This window comes from Maylandia zebra, linkage group LG13 (genome assembly GCF_041146795.1).
Source record: "Maylandia zebra isolate NMK-2024a linkage group LG13, Mzebra_GT3a, whole genome shotgun sequence".
Lineage (NCBI taxonomy): Eukaryota > Metazoa > Chordata > Actinopteri > Cichliformes > Cichlidae > Maylandia > Maylandia zebra.
The window spans coordinates 8,314,040-8,336,112 of NC_135179.1; the positions used below are offsets into that span (position 1 = coordinate 8,314,040).

Below are 22,073 nucleotides of genomic sequence, written 5' to 3' on the forward strand. Positions count from 1 at the left end.
TTATGGTTTCTAAGGATGTACATGAGAATTTAGAAAAATCAATCACGTCTGATTACAAAAAATCTTGATGCTTTTTAAACCTCAAGTCACTTTTTTTTTTCTAATAACAAGCATTTTAAAGCAGGAGTTAACCTAAAGATACACACATGCAAAGCAAGATATACCAATATTTTTAAAAAAAAATAGTTGGGAGGATGACATCAGCGACCTTGAGGCTGAATGTGGAGGTGATAGATCTGTAATATAATACGCAGCTGATCCATGAAAGGCTGTAAAAACAAACTGTAAACGTTTAGCCAGTGCAGCTGAATCAAAACACGAGTGGTGTGTGGTCCTTTCTTGTTAATGATGTTAAACAGAAATGTGGTTTTTCGTAAGGAAGCTAAAAAAAAAACTCTCTGGGTCACAGGAGCCTGTTCCCAAAGGTACGCTGTTAAATCCAAGACTTTCAGTGAGTTCAAAGCCCAAACTGGGGAAGAAAATTAGAAACTGCTGGTCTGCTGGGATTTTCCCACACAGCCGTCTGTGTTAATGCCAGAGAAGACGGGCCTGAAACTCAAATAACTACTCGTGACATCTGAAGTGTGCAGAAGAGCATCTCTGAACCCACAACACATCAAACTTTGAAGCAGATAGGATGCAACAGCAGAACACCACACCGTGTGCCACTACTATCAGCTAAGAACATGAAACTGAGGCTGTAATTCACATGGGCTCCAAAACATTGAGCACTTTGACCTCTTTCCAAAACAGTTGGTCTCTGTACATTAATAATAATATCTCTGATATATTTGATTGCATACATTTAGTTTTGCAGTTTCTTGCTTGCATTAAGCTTTTAAAGTCTGCAGTTTATTCAATATTTAATAAACTACATATATATGTTCAACTTTTCATTACCAAGTCTCCATATCATATCTTTTAATGTCAATGAAATGGAGGACATGATCCCCATCGCCTCACTGGTCTGTGAACAGTGGACCTCATGTTGTGAAATCTACAGATTCCTTCCTGTAAAAGGTTATTTATCTCTTTAGTTAACCTTTAAAAATTGACAAGAACACGTGGTTCAATTCAGTTGGAAAAAACAATGAAAGTCCATTCTAATGTAGTAATTGTGTCTCACCAGCAGAGGGCAGTAGCCGATCATTCTGCGGTATTTTCTCCGTGTTTGGCGCTGACATGGATTTCTGCGCAGCTTGAGAGCAAGAATGTAAACAGTGGGTCAAACAGCTGAAACAGGATGTGCGATGTCAGTTTCTCACAGAGCATTTATTGTGTTGAGATCCTGTTTCTCTTTATTCTTTATTCCACTATATTCTAGTTGCTTCCGTACACTTTTTGGCACTTAACTACTCCCACAGTTTTCATCCGATTTTCACCGTTCAAACTTTAAAAAATTCTGCTCTTTCTGCTAATGCCGGCTATGACTTTTGGTGTTCATAACTTTTATACTTTTTGAGATATTGAATTTTTTTTTGCAATATTTTTTGCCCATTTCTGCCATATCATCAGTGGCCTCACTTATTTTCCTTGCCGGGCTGACCTGTGTTTTAGCTCAGTGAGATGAGCGTCAGTTCTCAGACTGGGAGGCCCGGGTTCAAATCCCGCTTATGGCAACATTTCTTTCAATCAACAGTTAAACTTTTTTAACTCTTTTCAACACAAATTTAAGCTTTTTCACCCCTTTTCAGCACAATTTTCAGTTTTTTCACCACTTTTCAGCAAAAACCTCTTTTCCGCAGAATTCTGCTCATTGAACTCTTTTCAGCACAAATTCTGCTGATTGAACTCTTTTCAGAAAAATTTTCTGTTTTTTCTGCTGTTTTCAGAAAAAACCTCTTCTCAGCAAAATTCTGCTGATTGAACTCTTTTCAGAAGAAATTCTGCTGATTGAACTCTTTTCAGCAAAATATTCAGAGTTTTCACCTCTTTTCTGCCCAAATTCTGCTTATTCACCACTTCTGAAACATTTTCAGCCTTTCCACCACTTATCAGGACAATTCTCATCAGCTTCTGCTCATTTCAGCACAATTGTCAATCTCTCCACCTCTTCTTTGCGAGAATGACTTTGGCTCAGTGACCTAAATAGCCACCCTTAGACCAGGAGGGCCAGGTTCGAATCCTGCTCAGGGCAACATTTTTTTTTTTTTTCAACTTTTTCAGCTTTTTTCTGCAGACATCTTCAGCTTTAAGGCATCCACACAGCATTTTCGCAGGAAATGCAAATTTTTCTAGTTTCAGTTGTTAAGCACAGAGATGGGCACGATTAGGAACAAGAGGAGAGTTACGCTCAGTGAGCATGTGGGAAGTGTGTGTATGTTTGGGAAAAATTTAGAGGTACGTTTAAGAAATATATGCTGCAAAATTTGTTTAGCTTTTTAATGTTTTTGTGAGATTTTGCTCCTTTCTTGAATATATTCTTAGACTGTTCTTTTTCCTTTACTTACACAGTTCAGTTTTTAAACCGATTTATGACGTTTGCAGCACTGATGTGGAAACAGTTTTATTTACATTTTGCACATATCTGCATGCATATATGTAGATATGTTATAATATCTTTTTTTTTCTCTGGGTCTTCAAGTTTATTGTAGCAGAGATGATTACGCCTAACCAAAAAGATTCAGAGGCTGTACAAAGTCAGACCTTTTTGATGAAGTAAAATCCCTGCAATGATAAAAAGAAAACCCCAGCAATGACTGGCACTTGGTGACTGTAGGAAGGAGAAACTCGCTTTGAACAGGAAGAAATCAGGCTCAAGGAGGGGCAGCCATCTGCCGGGACCAGATGGGGGTGAGGTGAAAGAAGTACATGTGCTCTAAATCATCCTGAAATCAACACCCATGATAACACTAATGCAGCAGTCGTCTGTTATGATAACAGGAAGTTACTGTTAAAAATTTGGAATTCTGCTTGTTTAAAACTCATTAATATAAACAGATATCTGGCATCAGCAGACCAGAAGCTCTCAGCTCTCTCTCTTTCTCTGGGATGTTTTTTTTAATTATTTATTTATTTATTTATGGACCTCTTCACTCTGAGAGAAAGAAAGAAAAAAGTTGTCAGAGACAGTCATATGCCTGAGTCGTTTTCTCCCGCAGGTGTGGGAGTGTAAAAACTGTGTATGTGTGTTTTCTGCAGACAGTCGGTGCGTACTCCTTTCTGATAACAATCCAATGACCTTTTAAGGGAAAGAGATGCAGCTTTTTGGACTTCGGCTCTGTTTCCGCAGATCTTTGCCAACAGAGAGTCCAAAACCTACACAACCTCTCCAGCTTCACAGACACAGAATTCTGGCGTTTGTTAAAGTCTTCTTGGTATGTAAGTGTGAAGAAATGCTGAACAATAAACACCTGAATCCTGTTACATCAGAGCAGATTTAACTTGCTGTTGCAATAAGAACAGATCGGCCAAGCCTTCAGCCTGAAGTGTGTGCATACTTAAAAAGGCTTCACAGTGTGGTGTGTGCTGCAGAGCATCCATGTCCTGGAAACAAATTACAACCAGGAAGGGAGAGAGAGCTCGGCCTACTTTTTTTTTTTTTTTCTGTGTGTACTTTAGGTGTTCAGCCTTGAAAACTATTTCCCTTTCCTCTTTACGTTCCGCAGTTGCATCCTTTGGAAGACTTCAGCACTCATTAATAATAAGGATGATGATAATAGTAGTCCCTGCTTGTCTCATGTGTAGCCATGACATCCTGTTTAAGCTCAGGAGTCTGCTCAAAGTAACAACAGCTAGTTTCTCCACAGTAAGAAAAGTGCAGTTAAACTGGTTATCTCATATTTAGCAGGGGTCAAACCTGAGCGCTGTAATGTGTTTTTATGTTTTTATTCATTCTAATTTATTTAATAGTGTATTCTTTCCATTAATCATAGAGACTCGAGTAGTAACATTAACTTGTTATGAAACTTCAGCTTTTATATTTTAGTCAGTTCCCAAAAAGAGAGTGAAACCAGTTACAGTGAAAATGGAAAAACGAACGCTCCGTGCAGTGAGTCCAGGTTTACTTTTCCCTGCTTGTATAGACAGGCCCTCATTGTCCTCTTTCGTGCCCGTTTGGAAATTGCAGGATTGTAATTCGTTCCAGGTGACAGGAGCCGGAGAAGTGACATTTTTCATGGTTCTCCTTCACACAGCTGTTCTTAGAAAGCTGTTAATTGTTTATCCGTCGTGGGAAGTAAAAGCACCTGGAGCTTCTGCTGGATGCAGGACAGGCTACGCCCACCTACAGTCTGATCCAGGTCTACATGAATCAGAGAGCGACAGCTGAGTCATTCTGACCACGGAGCAGTTTTCCAATTTCTCTTCCAGAGAATTCTTTTTACTAAGAGGAAAAAATGTACTGTTGAAGATCTTCCTGCCTCCCTCTGTCTGTGGGCTGTAGCATTATTTTGAATGCATTCCTACTTAATGTCTTTATAATCATATATTTGAGTAAAAGAAGATGTTTTGTTCATTGCATTTTATTGCACACTGTATTGTATAGACTGAATATTTATGCCTCACTGCATCACTCTGGGAATAACTAAGAGCTTGCAAACAAGAAATGTTCAGCACAAAATTTGACCCTCAAATGAGCTCGAGAGCTGGACTCATTAGTTAAGGACGGCAGTGCATCGAGCCCAGTGAAAAGTGAAAAGAAACACACAGCGCTGATGCATGCAGACTCCGCTGCTGCATAGCATGACCTCAGACTGGAAGCACTGTGCTTGAAAGCATAACCTGCACAGTTTAACTTCAGGGTGTAAAATACGGCTGTTTTCTCAGAACCAGCAGTGCCTCAAAACCGCTCTGGCATCTATGCTATGAAGCAACAGACCGAAACCCAACCTTTCCCTTTTCAGTATGCAACATTTTAACTTAAACTACAATCTTTTCCTAAACCTGTTTAGGTAGCTTCTGGTACATGAGCAAAACTAAACAGCAAGTGAGAACAAAGTGGAAAACATAGAGGTCCAAATGAGACCTATAAGGCTGTATCAAAGCAGATGGAGAAAGTAGCTGCATCCCTTGCACCATGGCACCAACTCCAAGACAAGGTATGTCATAAACATACATGTGGCAGAGGTGCATTTTGCATCAGGGTTTACCATCATTTTAATGCTGTGACAGGAAATATTTTAATAAAAGCAATAGTGCTGAAAGGAAATGTGGTCTTCTGATTGACAACCCTCCAACTCTAAAAGAATCTACCAGTATTTTTTTGGTGCACAGTCTGGTGTGTAGTGGTAAGATGCAGGAAGCTGAAAACCCTGTGTTAATGTGACACCTCGGGATCAGAACCCACTAGAGATTTCCTTGACTCAGCAACCTACAAACTACTAGACGCTTCTCTAGCTTTGGCATTAACCTTTGAGTGCAAAGATCAAATCGGAGACAAAACTTCCAAAATCCAAAAATAGCTCCAAAACCTGAGGTTAAAGTTAACATCAGCTTAACGGATTTTGACGTTAAAGTCAAGCAGAAGGAGGTGATGATCAAATCTAAACTGAGGAGTCAGGCAGACCACAGCCTGACTCACCGATGACATCATCAGGATGCTGCCAGGAAGCCGATATGATAAAGCGCAGATGAGGTTCTGGGAAACTGATGGCAGCAGCGATTTTTCTCTCACACACAGGCACCCATGAGCTGATCTGTACGCCAGGCGTCCCAGGAGCTCTCGCTTCCTCATCTGTCTCTGAAATCAGTGTAGCACCTTTTGCTTATCATCACACACCTTTTACTCACACAGGCAAATACAGCCACATGTTTTTAAGCCTGTGCTGGCGACAGAAAGCTTCTGGCATCAACAGGCGTCTGGAGATAAAAAAAAATTTAAAAAAAGAAGCAGAAGAAGAAAAGGTTATTAAATGTCTAATTGAATCCTCGAATGTTTCTGTGCCCTGCAGCACTCAGACTACAAGATCAGTCCAGCTGCTCTTTTATTAAAAAAGAAGAAAAAATGAAAATGGAGGAAGAAGAAAGGAAGGGAAATTTTCATGCCTGACTTAGTGCCTTTTGTGGAACAAAAACAGTGCTGTGAAATCATATTAGCAGTGCAGATAGTCGTGCATATTTCCATATGTGTATGTTTCATAATTTTTAAATAAAAAACAAACAAACTGAGTCTCATTTGAGTTTTTTCCTAGCTGGAAACAGTGAGAGGAGGGAAGCCGCTCACTGAAGGATGGTGGCCGTGGAGGGAGTGAGTCACTGCTCTGATCCACATCTCTTCACTTTCCAGCTAAATTCACTAAAAAGCAGGAAATAAGTTTGTTGATGTTTAAACGCCACCATACCAGCCAAGAAATACTCTATTTAGGATGTGTGCCTTTGAGGATTCTCCAAACTATTGTGAATGGATTTTTATCTGAAATGCAAAATCTCATTAAATCTTAACAGCACTGGGAATCTGGAAGGGTAGGGATGTGATGTTATGGTTACAATTATAAAAAAATAAGGCTCCTTCAAAAGTGCAACCCGCTGAGAAGTTTGCCGACCGCTGTGCCGGCATCTTAACTTCACCATGAAGCTCTTTCTGCACAGCAGTGCACAAAGAGCAAGGAAAGGCAATTTACTGCTGCACAGAGCTGAAGTGCTCTGAAAGTAGAGGGAGTTCTGATTGAGCTCCCTCTGAAACTCAAAGCTTTACCAAGCCTGTGTTTCTGGGGGAGGAAGTTGTGCTCTAATTCTCTGCATCCTTTAGGGAGAAGAGGAATAATGAGGGAGAGGGAATAAAAACGGAGGCAAATTGAGCGCAGAGGGGAAATGATGGAGTTTGGGAGATGTGGCAGGAGAGAGATGGGCAAAGACAGAGGAAGGAGGGAAAAGCAATGTGTTAATAAAAACGAGGGTGTGACTGCAGAGGCCCTGGAGAGCTGTGGCAGAGGATTTCATCATCAGAAAATCAAAATGCAAAGATTGCAGTTGGAAGCGTCGCTCCAGCAACGTGAGATTTTGACACGATTCTCTGTGTCTTTGTCCTTTTTCTAAACACGCCATAAGATTGGTGTCATTGTGCATAAATAAAGGCTGTGATTAACTGCCTGGTCTCTCATGTCCTTGGTCATCTCCAGGGACAAATCACGCGTGAGGATGTGTGGCCTCTAATGGGCCACCTCTTCTTCTCTTAGCTTGAAAATAACTGGATTATTAAACAGATTCGTTAAAAACAAATAAACAAGCATGGGAACAAACATTTATAAATTTTAGAGGAAGAAATTCTGATTTGTTTTTTCTTCAAGGTTGAATGAGCATTTCTGAGAATTACAAGTATCCCTTCTGATGGATAAGATAAGGTGTTAAAGCTCAGAGTCGGGTCAGATTAGTACTGAGTCCTGTCATGGTTTTAAACTTTTATGTTTAGGTTCACTTACTTCCTGTTTTATTTTGTCTTTTACTTCCTTCTTTTATTGGTTTCCCCTTCTTTGAAAATGTCTCATCACAAGGGCATTACTTCAGCCCCACTGGTGATGTTTCTGTGCCAGTGATTCAGCACAGCATATTTATTCCTCTGCAAAATTAGCATCAGCTTTAAAGACCGCTATGGCAACGCAGATGCTGATCTATAACTCACCAAACCTCCAGGTGGCTGGTCCTCTCCCAGGGGTTCCCCAGGGCTCCTGGATGACCCAGGGCACTTATCATGGGCAACATATGGAGGTAAGTTTTAGTTATATCTTGGTGTAATTGAATGTAATTGTGAAATGCTTTACTTCAGTTGCCATTGCAAGCTGCACATTTGGTTAAAGGTATCCTGCAGGAGTGGAGACATTCCATTTGTGGGCAAATGGTCATTTCCAGAACAGGAGTGCTTTCATTCTAACCAGCTGTGTTCACATATTTTATCCAAGAACATTGATCTAACACTCAAGGACCTACAGTACCTTCACCTTTTTTTCTCCTTTGTGTGTTAAATTGTGTGGGAGAGACAGAGAGCCCTTAAAGCTTAAAAAAAAATACTTGGATGTCTCCCTGAATTTGAGTCCGGTCCTCACGAAATTATTACGAGTCCATACACTTTAATCTGAACACTTATGGATTACTTCAGTCAAAACTCAAACTCAATCAAAAATTAATTGCCCACATTTGGCAATTGCATCTACAGAACTGCAGATGTGCAGCAGGCCACATAATGTGATAGCAGGCCATAAGTACACCAATGAACACCCAACATACCCACCGTGAGCGCGGTGGGTATGTTGGGTGTTTCATATTTTGATGTGCAGATAACTGCAGCAGTATTCTTGTACTTGTGCTCCCCACTGAAAGAAGCAGCGATGCCTTAAAGTTGATCATGAGTAAAAGCTTTTTGTTTGTTTGGGAGGATTAGTAAAATCTGTGCCGGGTGCTGAGCCTTTTGAACATTTAAGCAGCAGCACATTAACATTTATTTCTTTTCACATCTAAAATCTAAGCTTTTGCAAACAGCTGCATAATATTAATCTTTATGTTCAAGTGATATAAAATGCATATTTGAATATGCATGAACCATCAGAACATGAATAAATATGCTGAACCTCCTGGATATGATTTTGGAGTAAAGCTGAAAAAACTTCTCCTAATGCTGGATTTTAAAGTTTTCTTATCACTGCATCTTTAATTTCCTGTCTGAAACTCTCATTATACTTGATGATTATACACACTTCATTGAGAAAATGCCCTAAATCTGATCCCGTTTCATGTCTGCACACATCATTCCACCTTGTTTTTCCCTTCTGACGTCTTATCACTCCGTTTCTCAATTTTCTTCTAAATCATAAATTTCCTCGTTGAGTTTTGGTTTATTTTCACTTGTTTCTTCTTTCTTCCTCCCTTGGACCAAGTGGACTATCACTTTCTCAGCAAGCAGTTCCATTAGTGTTACTGCAAATGGTCTCCTCAGTGTGTAAAACCAAGCAAAAAGTACAGTACGGAGTATCTTCAGCTTCATATGGAAGTCTGTTTGATCCCTGTCAATAAAAGCTGATGTAGCTTTCTGGCAGCGCAGTATCTGAAGTGTATTCTCCTCTTTCTCCCTCATCCAAATCTCTGGATCTTGGATGATCATATTTTAGTGTTTGATTTCAGTTTTACACGCTGCAGGCTGGTCTGCTGGCTGCTTCTAAAACCTCTTCCAGCAGAGGAAATTTATGCTGAATTTCACAGCTAAGTTCAGCCTTTTCTGATCTGTATCAGGTATGAAAATGTAATCTGTCCTCTGTGATTGCTCTCTCCTGCAGATTTAAAAGAGGCAAAGAGTCCTCACCGCCCTTGTTCTAACCACCATGACGAATAATCAAATCCAGCCCACTTGGTGGCTTTTCAGGGTGTGAGAATGACAAGAGATTTGACTTAATTTGGTGGGTTTTTGCTGTATTTTGTATCAGGAAGCACAGGTACTGTAATACGTCAACAAGGGATGGTTAGGCCGAGGCACCATGACGCACAGAAGGTGGACAAATTTAATCTCAGCCAGCACAGAGGCCTCTGTCATCAGGATGGAGTGCAGCAAAGAGCCCAGACGTTTGATTAGCTCTTGGGTTGCAGGGCCAATCACAGATGAGGGTTCGCAAATCAGATAAAAGATAAAACTGATAAAACCACACTGGCTAATTCTGGGCATGATGGGAAATTCTTCAAAGAGGCTATTAACTCTTCATTTTTCATCTTACAGATGTGGAGGTGCCTGAATTTGAGGATGTTTTATAGCTTGGTATGTTTAAAAAAAGGAGCATTAGGGCCATGGCTACACTTACAGTTGTCATTAACAGGCTGTATACACAATTATTCTGTGGGACCTCATCAAAGAAACGCAGTGTTGTTTTCTCGAAAAAGTCTTAGATTAAAGTGGGTGTTTGTGTAAATTTTGTGTCAGTCTGTTTCTTAAGTATTGAATCGAATTATTGGGGATGGGTTACCCAGAAGCTTGCCTTTTGCTCAAAGCAATTGTGTGAATAAGTGAAGTCGACAACCTACTAAGTGCATGTTTGGAGCATTTGAGGCTCTGTAAGATGACAGTGTGAACAAACGTGTAACAGAGTAGAGAGGAAGCACTCAGAGAGCGGGTTAGCCAAAATAATGATCCATGTCCATGATGGCAGCTTTGATAGGTACACCAGTTCAACTCTTCATTAACACGATTATGTAATTAGCCAATCACATGGCTCACATGGCAACTCCATGGACATGATTAGGATGAGCTGCTGGAGTTCAAACTGGGGATGAAAAAGTGGAAAAACAGTGATTTAGGTGACTTTGAATGGGGCGTGGTTGTTGGTGCTGTATTTCAGAAACTGCTGATCTTCTTGGATTCATCCCACACAACCATCTCTGGTCTGAGGAAGAGGAAACATCCAGTGAGCAGCAGTTCACTGGGTGAAAATGTCTTGTTGATGTGTGAAGGCAACAGTAAATCATTTCTAACTGGTTTCTCAGTTCACTGCACTCATATGTACTTTATCCCTGCTTCCTTCTCGTGTATGACCACCATCAATTAACCACCATGATTTAAATGTTGGTCTTCCTGTGTGTGTCCTGTCCTTCCTCCTGTGGTGATTGTCACACAACCAGTCCCCACAGAAAGACCAGCAGAGGGCGACTCCTCTGGATGGAAGACTTGCAGCTTCTTGCTTTTTCCTCTGTGAGCTCAGCAAACACAAATTTTTCAGAAAAACTAAAAGTTTTCTGTACTCTGATCAATAAAACATGATGCTGATTTTGGAAATTATGGTAATTATTATCATCATGTGCCTTTTTTACAGCTCCTATGGACAGAAACGCAAGCAGCAGCAGTTCACATCAATAACTGAGGTTGAAATTCCTTAAACTGAGAGGAATTTTTATTTGGCTTCATTCATTTAGTCACAATAATGAAAAATACTGTGGTTTTCTGTGTTTATTGGGGAACACAGAGTCTCTGCAGGCCTGCTGGGCTGCACAGTTTGACGCAGTGTTTGCTTTATCCTGCATAATGAGAAAAGCCATCTGGTAAGAATGAGAATACAAAATCTTTAAAGAAAAAAATCAGCTTCCAGACCCTCGTTGCTTATCAGCCATGAGTGTTTGATTGTAGGGTTTATTTGACAAAACATCTCTATAGTAGCTTTGTTCTGACTCATAACATCTGTTTCTATTTGGTCCGGGAGAGCAGATGTGAAATGAGAGCCCCCAGTGACCCAGAGTCAGCAACCATCTGGTTTAAATTACCTTCACTTCACTTTACACCAGTTAAATAGTTACGTTTGTAGCATTTCATGCCTCAGTTACTGTAATTACATGAGATTTAAATTTAAGATTTGCAGATTTTTTTAGCTGCATCTTACTGCAGATTATGATTGATGATTAAAAAAAGAGAGAGAATCATAACAGGACATTCTGATCTTGAATGTAAGATTTAAAACAAGTCATCGAACTTCTGAATTTGGCCTTAGACTTGACCTAAAGTCACACAAAAACAGGACTTTAAACCATTACACTGCTAATGATACAAGCAAGCTGTGCCTATGATCACATACTTTCAAGCCGCTGTCCGGCCAAGGGCTCCTAACATGATTTAATGCAGCAGAAAAGCCGTAAAATGCAATAACAAAGCAAGCCAGGAATGGCGGCTGCACCTCGGCTCATCTGTTAATGGACGATGAAGAGGTGGCAATATGAGACATTTTACCAGCTGAGATCCTTTAAATGTCTGCAGACCACAGCTGAGCTAAGTTTTCCAGAAGAGAGAGACGTAGAAATATCACCTCTGCTTGGTTATCCTGAACTCCAAAAGCCTAGCCCTGGATCAGTCAGTGTTATTACACCTGCAAGCAATGAAGCGGGCCAGCAAGCTCTGCGACACGCTGGAGATCAACTAAAGGAGAATATGAGGCTTCCAGCTTTCTTTCCCTCTTTAACCTCTTCTTTTTTTCTGTCTCAAGCAGCTACTTTTTTCCCGCTCGTTTCATTCTTCTGCTTTTTTGTATTTTATTTTAAACCTCATCAAAGGAGATTTTATAAGCATTAATTCACTGTTTCTAACACGAGTCTTGCTCCCTCCAGGGCAGTTTGACTGAGGACGCCACACTCGGTGCTGTCCAACCTATTCTTCATTCCCTTAAAACTTTTTTTCCACAATCATATAAACACAGAAGCAACATTTTCCATCTCTCCCTACATTCTTTTTCCTTCCAGTCTTTTTTCTCTCTGAATTCTTTGCCTGTTTTCTGTGTAGGCACCTTTCCCAAGAGTATTAACTCCTCCACTCCTCTCTCCAGCTTTCAGTATATTTGGACAGCCAGCGAGGAGAAACTCCTGATAATAAACTCCAGAGCCGATCAATTATTCTCTCAGAGTACGAGGAGCTGGACGGAGAGAGCTTTTAGTTCAGCTACGTTTGAGATTTTGCAGATTGTGCACAACAGAGCAGCATTTCATGAGCTGCATTAGCAAGTCAGCCAGGTGCTGCAACTATAAAGAACAAACTGCTGACTGATGATTATTTCAAACTGGCATTCACGCTTTGCTTTAAAGGCTGAGGCTGTCTGTAAATTACATATTCAAAATATTATGTGTTATGTTGTGTTATGTAGTCAGTGCCAGGATTGATCATTTGTTCACCACAAACACAAATTAACTCAGAATTGATTCCGTTTACTGAGTTCTCAAGCACGTGATCTCAAAGCACAAAAAACCTTTGTATGGACAACAATATCATTGTGCCACAACTGATTAAAGCTGACCTTTAGACATGCTAGAGTGTCGCAGATTTGTATGAGAGCCCCCTATCTGATCTGACAGAGGTAATGAGGGTGTGTGGTCCAACCTGATTCAACAGGAAAATTCCCACCTCTATACAGAGGATATCCAGATATTTCCTTGGCCAGCTTTTAATCCCACTATGTCTCCAGCTGAACATGTCTGAATGTGTGCAGGCTGCACTTCTCCAGGAATGGAGAGCAATTCCTGAAAACCAGATCTGGACACTTGTGCAGTCCACGAGCAGTCTGTGACTGCTTGCACTGAGTCACGGTCTGTCCGGAGGCCATACCTTATATTAAACATCCTGTACATGCATGTGTTACAGCAGTGAAATCTATTTAAAACATATTTAACTAGTTTACATTGATAACAGTAGGTTTGCTCCTTTCAGTTTAGTTATGTTTAGTTTTTATTAGTTTCAGTGTTCATCTTAATATTTGTTTTATGATAATATGGAGGTAATCATGGCAACAGACTTGTGGTCATGGAGAACAAACCATAGTTAGTTTATTTCACATAGTTGTTGTTTAAATCTAGTTTTACTCATTATTATTTCAGGTAACTAGAACAGGTTTTCTCTCTGGTCATAGTTTAGTTTTACCAAATTAAAATAAACTTGGTGGTGAAAAACTGGATCTGAAAGAAGTGAAAATGAGTGTGTTTACAGAAATAATCGCATCAATTTCTGAGTTATTTTTCTTTTCTTTGTGTTTTAAGCTAGTGAACTGAGTATTGTTTTAGTCTGGACTCTTGGTCAGATTAAACAATAATATTATACCTTTTTTAATTTATGATACACATTTTGAGAAAATAAATGCCACACAGTAGAATCAATTGCAGCCCTGATCCAATAACAAAATAGAAAAACTAAAATGAATCAACTCCCATATGAGACTACAGTAATCAGCAGTTTCATCCTGCCTTGTCAGCAATCTGTCTTTCTCCCAGATTATACTGTTACAGCAATAATAAATGAAGGTATTGTGTAACTTTTAAAAAGCTGCTCCACAGCCTCGTGAAATGTTTGGACATCACTGCCTGCAGATCACCTAACAGTATTAAGAAAACAGAATAAAACAGAAGCATATTAATTTAAAACAAACACTGTGGGAGGAATTTCTCACAGCGAACTTCTGAACTGAAGCAGCTCTTCCTCATAAAACAGGCCGTCAGGTTTCACAGCTGTTGCAAAAGGAGGGGAGAGGGAATTTTCTCAACTCGGCTAATTTCACTGTGACCAACTGTTGCAAGGACACTGACAGTTTTGCACTTGTGTTTGGGAACATTGATGATTTCTACAAAAATCTAAAGCTTTGAAGAGAAAACGTTATAAACAAGGCCATCTGTGTTCCTTCTGCATCTAATAAAAATGGGAATTGCAACAAAAGTTGATATATTTAATAGTTTGACAAAGTGAACTGAATTCAAAGACAAGTGGCGCTTATACATCTGCAGTATGCTCAGATTAAGGGACCATCATCACAGTGAAACCCAGAGTCAGTTAAACTTCAGAGATATCAATCTGTCCAGTGGGCTGCTAGTTTGCATACTTCTGACCAGACTGTGTGACAGTGGGTCTGAGGATTTGCCATACTGGTCATGCTGGATGATGTTGCAAGCATCATAACATCTGCCTTGGTGTCTCTTTCAGTCTGTAACATGTGCTCAGTGTGGACCTGTCATCATCCGTGAGGAGAATGTGTTACCGGTGGCAAACCTGTCACTTTTCTGCTGTGATGTGTCTCCTTAGTCGGCCTTGTTGGATCATTTAATTCGTGGCTGGACCAGAGAAATTCTAGCCAGCTGGTTGTCATCGGGGCTGATTTTGGTCCAGTGTATTTAAAGAGCTGACCTGGTTTCTCTTCATGCATGCTGTGACTTCTATCAGCCACAAAACTGTCGCAGCCTCTTTTCAGTCTGTACCCTTTCATGTCCGGACTTTCATCCTTTTCCTTCTTCTTGCAATCTTATTTCTCTCTTTTTGTTAAAAAAAATCCTTATCTATAAATTTTATCTTTGGTTTGCATTCTTCTAAATGGAATTTCATGACCACTGTGTTACACCTTTCCCCACCATTGTTTGTTCGTATGTTATTCCTGTCTTACACCCAATCTTCCTTCACCACCTCCCTCTGATTTCTGTGTTTAGTCCTCAGTAAGGGCTCTTCATGTCCTCTGTGCCTTCTCTCCCAGTCATCATAGCAAATTTGTTCTTATCCTTCTGTCTACCCATTCTCCCATCTGGGAAAAACCAAGAGGGTGGTCAGCGAGCATGCTTCGACTCCTCCTATTCATCTACCAGAAAGAGTCAAAACTTCTGCAAGAACAAAGTCTCCCAAAACAAAGGATTTCTTCCTTGTTATTTGTTCTAATCCGGTTTTCTTAATGAATGTGAAAACCTGTTTCATTTCATGCTTTCTGTTGTTATTCCATGAGCCAGAGCTTTAACATGAAAGTTCTGTGTCTTGAAATACTACTTAGAACAAATACTGTGAAGACAGGAATTGCTCGTGTCTTTCACTTCCTCTTACTTCTTTGCAGTATTTTCTGACAAACCAGCCTGAGGGAGGAAAGAAGAAACGTTAAACCAGGAATATAATGAGCTTGATTCAGCAAGAGAGATGAGAATTCACAGCCACCTGCTCAGTGCTTGACATAAAACAATTTAAACATCTGATTCTCATGCTTTTCAAGCACCTCTGCTGCTGTGAGTTACTCTCTCAGGGTCTTCAGCTAAAACTCTTCATCAGAGTTTGACCTCTTCATCCCTGCAAACCCTTACTCTGCACTGCCAGAGATACTGGGTAAACTGAGATTGGAGAATAATTACGGAAACGCTGCTGCTTACAGCATGAAAGGCTCTTTCATGCTCTGCAAACTGTTTACGTTGAGGAAATGCAAGATAAGTGGCCTTGTGACTGGAAGCAGGCCAGTTCAAATCACCAGAATATCTGGGTGGTGGAAGTGAGGCCGGTAACGCTTCCTCTTCCTTCAGAGCCACACATGATCAGGATGCTCTCCCCCCTCCTAAAACAGTTACAATCAAAAGCCCTCGAGAGTTGGTATGTGAATGCATGTGACCCTCCGTCCTCTTGCAACAGAGAGAGCGTGTTCTCAGTCTTTTTTCTCAGTCAGTAGCTTAAGACAAAAAACCCCATTAACAAGCACTGAAAGCTCTATAGTGTCAGCCTGCAGGTCTTCACATATGGATGCCTTAGATTACCCTCTAACAGCTTGTTTTAATGCACAACATTTGGAAACAGTGATTAGGCTGGTACTTATATAAGGCTTTTATACTCTAACTGAGCACTTTTTACCACAAGCCTCATTCATTCAGTCACACGCACACATTCACACAAGCCCTTTTTTCTAAACCTCAATGGCTTGGCTAACATTCACATACACACTCACACTCCGATGGGGTAACTTGGGGTTCGGTATTTTCCCAGAGGAACTGCTGAGGCTTCAGTAGCTAGATGAGCAGCTCTACCTCTGATCCCCAAATTTATCATATTTGTCTGCCCAAAAAATGTGATTACATGTTCTGCTGTAAAAAAGCTTGACCTGCGTTACCACACCAAGTTAATTAATCGGACGAAGACCTACAAACTCTTCTCGCTGCAAAAATGTGACTTAGATGAGGGAAAATCGATTTGAAGTCATACAGAAATGAAAACAGCTAGTTATGGCACATCAGTTAGGTTTAGAAACACTTACATCAAGCATTTGCCTTCTTTAGAAGTTGCCAAAGACCTAATATTTGTGCCCACATCTCTTCAACATTTTTCCCTATTCATTTCCTATTCACTGTAATATATGCTAATTTTGGGTAGTGGAAATCAAGAAAGTAAACAGTTGACTCCTGATGGTTCAGTCAGCCTAGAGTAAAAATAGGAGGGACTGACACCTTCAACATCTTGGCGTCCACTTTTGATCATTGTGATTGTACGTGTCTCCTGATGCGAGGCAACAGTCACAATCCTACTCAGAGTGACTACAATCACTCTCAAGAAGAGTTTCAGACTGGACTCTGAATGTCAGAGGTTAACCCTCATGTTGTGTTCATTTTGTGTTTCCAGTCAAAAATGACGGTTCTATTAAGACTCATCATAAAAACTAGATTTGTTGTGATTTTTTTTTTATTTTAAAAAACGATTTTTAATTAACTTTCAATACAAAATAGCAACTAAACATGAGGTAGTAAAAATGTATTACAACTTAAAAATATTTTTATAGTAAGTATATTTCAATGTCATAGCATATACTCATGATTTAGGTGTCTTACCGTATACTGAAATATTCCAAGATCTCATTTTATTTTCAACCATAATTTATTTTCCTAACTCCTTATCGAGTTCAGCTGGAGCTTATCCCAGCTGTCATGGAGTCATAGGAGGGATACAACCTGGACTGGTCACCAAGGTAACCAAGGTTTTGGTGCTTAAAGCTAACCAAACAATGAATTTAAAAATAATAATCATCATCATCATCATCAATTGAAAACAAATGTAGCTGAGAAGAAAACACAAACAGGAGAAGAGTTATATTCTCCTAGCTGACAGTCTTACACCTTCCTTCCTGCCTTCTTTTATGCTTACTTTGTCTTTGGAGCATGCAGGACAGTTCATGCTCTGCAGCAACTGGTGTGTCCAGGCAACGACGTCAAAGGACAGCTTGTGCATTTCCAAGAGATGCCAGTCGCTCTGACAAAACAATAGCACTTGATGTCCTGGGAATGAAAAGAGGGTTAAACATCTCTACTAAATGTTGTGCCAATGTTACGCCCCAGCCTAGAGGAAACCTGGATATAACATATAAAGTGACTCCCCTGCTTTTCCCCCCTGCCAAGGAGGGACCACAGCCACAGCGGAGGTTCAGTCCAAACAGAAATACTTTATTTATCCACATCATGATGGGCAATCGCTCAAAAACAAATATAGATTCCTAGAAACAATATTATTCCATGATTGTTTTAAACAATTTTAAAACTATTTTGTTTTCTCCAAACCTTAATAAACAATCCTGAAGTATAGCATATAAGCTGTTTACGTAATGGCCTAAAATTTGCAAAGAGGCTCACCCTGCTTGCATATATAAAGAGTTTTTATATTTGTTCTTTAGTAGATATCAACTCACATCCTGCCATTTCTGTGATATGCAGAATACTGAAAGGTCTGCTACGTCTCCTACCAGGAGAAAGCCCCAGGATAGACCCAGGACACACTGGAGAGATTATGTCCCTCAGCTGGTTTGGGAACACCACACAGATGAGCAGCAGGTATTGTCTCTGTTTAAACTGCAACCAGGACCTGAATAAACAGGAGAAAGTGGATGGATGGACTTCAATTACACTTTATATTCACAGGTTTTTTTACAGCATTACTGACAAAAGCAATGTTTTTAATAAGCTTTCTTCCTTGAATATGCCGTCATGCTGCCAGCAGACCTGTCTATGTGTGTGACTGGTCATAAGAGAACAAATGCCAACTGCCACAAAGAAATCAATATAATGTGAAAACTGACCAGAAAGGGAGAAAAACATCAAAAGTGATGGCATGGAGTTGTGATATCTCAGTCTGGAGCAAAGAGACCAACAGAGAAACAAGCTTTTGAAACTGATCACATTAAAAAGTACAAGTGAAATTGCAAGTATTGAATCAGCTCACCTGGGCCTTGAAAGAAGGAAATTCAATAAAAGACCCCGAAGAGAAACAATGGCTGTATTGATTTCAGCATATTAAACAAGCTCTGAGGTGTTGATTAATTTCTTCTGCCAGTGAACCCCTTAATGACTTCATCCAGTCGCCGTGCTGCTAATTAACAAGTGATTAAAAAGGCAGGCGGAAATGTCTAATCTAGGCCGGTGGTAGAGCTCACAAGGAAGTCATTCTGCACTCAGTCCGCCTGAGCGGGCTCCCCCCCCAAAAAAAGCCCCAAGACAGTTGTCCAGGGACTAATTTAGCCGCCTTTGTTCAGGTTGTGTGAATGGAAGTGAAGGGCTCTCTTGGGGAGAGTAACTAGAGAGTGACTTGTCTGCTCCACTGTCACTGTTCATTCAGTGAGCTGATACTGGCATGGCACTTGTTCGCTAATGATCTCGCAGCAGTGGGCTGATTCACAGCCCACTTTCTGGGTTGCTCCCTTTTCTGTCCCTTTCTTCTTCTGCAGCAGTGGAGGTTAACAGAACATGGGTGCTGCTGTGCTTTCATACGTCTATATTTGAGCCACTTCTCTCACCAGTCTCATGCCCCTAAGTGATTCACAGAGGAAAGTAAATGGCTTTCATTTCTTAACAGCAGAAACATGATTAGAAGGGCTGAATTTTTCAGTCTGAAATGCTCCAGATTTACTGCTTAATAAAAGAACATCCTTAAGCTAAAAGAAACAGTTTCATTAATCTGTTTGAGCCCCTGTATGTTGCTTTATGCCTGTTTTTTATTGCACCCCAATAAACAAATGCATGGCAATCATGTGCTTTAAGCTGTTTTTGCCGACTCAGAATGGATTTTTCTCAGTTCTGCTTTTGAATACAAATGAGGGCATTGAACTCCTCAGTGCAGGTCACCGAAATAATTCAGAGCTGCTGACCTCAGCAGATGATGGGATTTCAAAATATGACAGCTTGAGTAAACATTTATTTTGTAGCCATTGTGCAGCATTGCCATCCACTGTGTCGCCCCGCTCCGTGGAGCTCTCACAGTCAGAATAAAATGGCAATGTGATGTATTGGCTTTCGCTATCAGCAGCGAGCAGGCCCTATGTAATGAGCACCATGTTTCTCCAGAGGAGAAGTGATTCTTCAAACTAGAGATCATTGTGCAGTCTGTGCACAGTCCAGGCTCTTCCTGGTTCAGTGTGGGTTTCACACAGATCTGATAAGTGCTCAGATGAGTGTAAATGGGTAATTTGCTGTCGCGGGAACCTCATTGCTCAGCAAAAACAGATTAATTTAATTCTAATTTGAGAGCGTTAGCAGAGCAAGGTGCTTTGACTGAACTGCTGTGACACTGTGACAAAGATGTGATTGAGTTTAATGTGTCCATAAATGAATAGATGTGCTGTCTCAGAAGCAGTAATGTGAACATTAAAATGCTATCCACCCTCTGCGCTACTCTTACACTGTTAAACATAATCAACTTGAGACTTTGTATTCATCCCAGGGGTTACTCACTGATGAAGTATTTTGTAACAACATTTTAATACGCTTTGTTGCCTTCAGCTCTCATTTTGGCAGCCCACAGACAGCAGACTGAATTGGCATAACTTCATGATTTACGTTTCCCTTGTGGCTGCATTTTGCTCTCTGATTTCTGTTTCGATGTCAAACGGTACCTTTAAAAAAAATTTTTTTCTTACAGAACATGCTGTGCTGCTTAAATTCATATCCTAAAGCTAAATGTTTGGGGGTGTGAAACAGGTTCTTGGACATTTGACCAGTAGCCTCCAATAGAAAGAAAGGTTCAATTAACTAAACCACAGGTGTCGAACTCCAGGCCTCGAGGGCCGGCGTCCTACAGGTTTTAGATGTTTCCTTGATCCAACACAGCTGATTCAAATGGTTAAATTACCTCCTCAACATGCCATGAAGTTCTCCAGAGGCCTGGTAATGAACTAAACATTTGATTCAGGTGTGTTTACCCAGGGTGAGATGACATTGGAGTGAATCTACTGCAGGAAAGATTGTAGCTCTGTGTTAACACACACTTGATCTACACCAACAAACTACTAAAACCTCTGCCATTATAGAGGTGGTCATGCTTTCTGATGAACAACAAACCAAGTGAATTTGATTAGCAGCACCTGGCTGGTACTTACCGTCCTAATTCTTATGGAAGCAGAAAGGGTGTACGTAGTTTTTCAAAGTGTAGCTTTTACCTAGAAATTATTGTCTCAGTGAATGAATTAACTTGTCTCCTAAACATCAGAAAGAGTAAAATAAGGACATCAGTATATCCTGGAGTCAAATATAACATTGTATTTTGTCCAGTTAATAGTTAAACACCTCCCATAATTCTGTTATGAGATTTAACCCAGTTGTGGCTTTTGATAGCTGCAGTCCAAAAGGGGAAACTGCCACACCCTTCTTCCAGCTGCGTCTGAAAACAGAGGCTTCCTGTAACTGAGCACCAGATACAGATCAGACACTCTGCCATGAGTCAGGATGGCACAGTTTCTATCAGATTTCTATCTAGCATTGCAAGCACATCACACACATCTCCACAGGGAGAGACCAGATCGTGGAAAGAGGAAAACATGGTGGTTCAGGTTGCCTTGGCAAACTTACACACAGTTATATTTGTATTTGCTTTTTCCAGATTTCCTTGACTGATGAAAGATATGGGATGCATTCCCAACTCATCACAATTCCAAATTACATAGAGGCATCGTGTCCAGGTATCAGTGGCTGACAACCCCTGACTTTAAAACAGTATGAGTTTAGAAAACAAGCCTGAGGTTTTTATATATTGCTGTTATTGCCAGAAACAAATCTCATGTAAAGAAAAGGCTTAACAAATTCTGAAAGGAGCTACACTAGGATTTTCTGAGAAATACAGCTAAAAAGGGATGATATTCAGTTATCCAGTAGAAATCAGTAATCTTAAAGCCCAGCCATCATGCTAGATTTAAACTCTTAAAACAACCTTTTTTGCTCAGTTTAATCCGAGGTGTGACATACGGATCCAAGATGTCTTTAAAAAATAGTGAAATTTCAACATGAATGACTTCTCTAAAGCCACCATATCATCCATACTTTTTCACTTTAGTGTCAGATTGTGTTTGACTAGACAACATGAAAAAGATAAAAGAATAACAGTGTGTTTCCTTGCATTCAAAGTGGAATAATTTCACTTTTTTGGCTCATGATGAATGTTTGATACACGGGACAGCAAAGCACAAGTGCGGATCTGTATAACATATTCTGTATATAAAAGGTAAAAAATAGCCACCCTGGTTTGTGGTACCCTGATTTGAAGCCTAAAGTGCAATATTTTAGCCATCCCTGTCATGGTGTTTAGAATACGGACATGTCGAGCAAACCAGACACTGCACGCTGTAAAACATATCCAGCTCGATAGGCTCTTTATGGATGACTGCAATCTACAGAAGGAACACCATGCTGTAAGACTAAGACTACAAATGACCAGTTGAAACCATAAACTCACAGAGAAAGTCTTTGCCGAGGTGAGAAATTGTGTAAAATTGCATCATTTTTGAGATTTCTACAATCCGACTTCTTTTTGCAACCAGAGCAGTCGCCCCCTGCTGGCTTCTGAAGAATGTTTAACCAGACACCAGTTCACTTCTCCAAAATTAAAGAACACCACACACCTTTCGTACTTTCACTTTATGACATAAAATCTGGTTTATTTC

The 22,073-nt window shown here is 40.2% G+C and overlaps 1 long non-coding RNA gene across 1 annotated transcript; it reads right to left on the minus strand.

Moving 5' to 3' along the window:
- Window positions 1-14,105: 14,105 nt before the first annotated feature.
- LOC105940949 (uncharacterized) lies at window positions 14,106-18,801 on the minus strand. Its single transcript, XR_001167608.2, has 5 exons — window positions 18,368-18,801; window positions 18,225-18,277; window positions 17,838-18,010; window positions 17,300-17,430; window positions 14,106-15,261 (listed from the first exon to the last, which is right to left on the minus strand). It is a non-coding gene; the product is annotated as an uncharacterized LOC105940949 (long non-coding RNA).
- Between the last annotated feature and the right edge of the window lie 3,272 nt (window positions 18,802-22,073).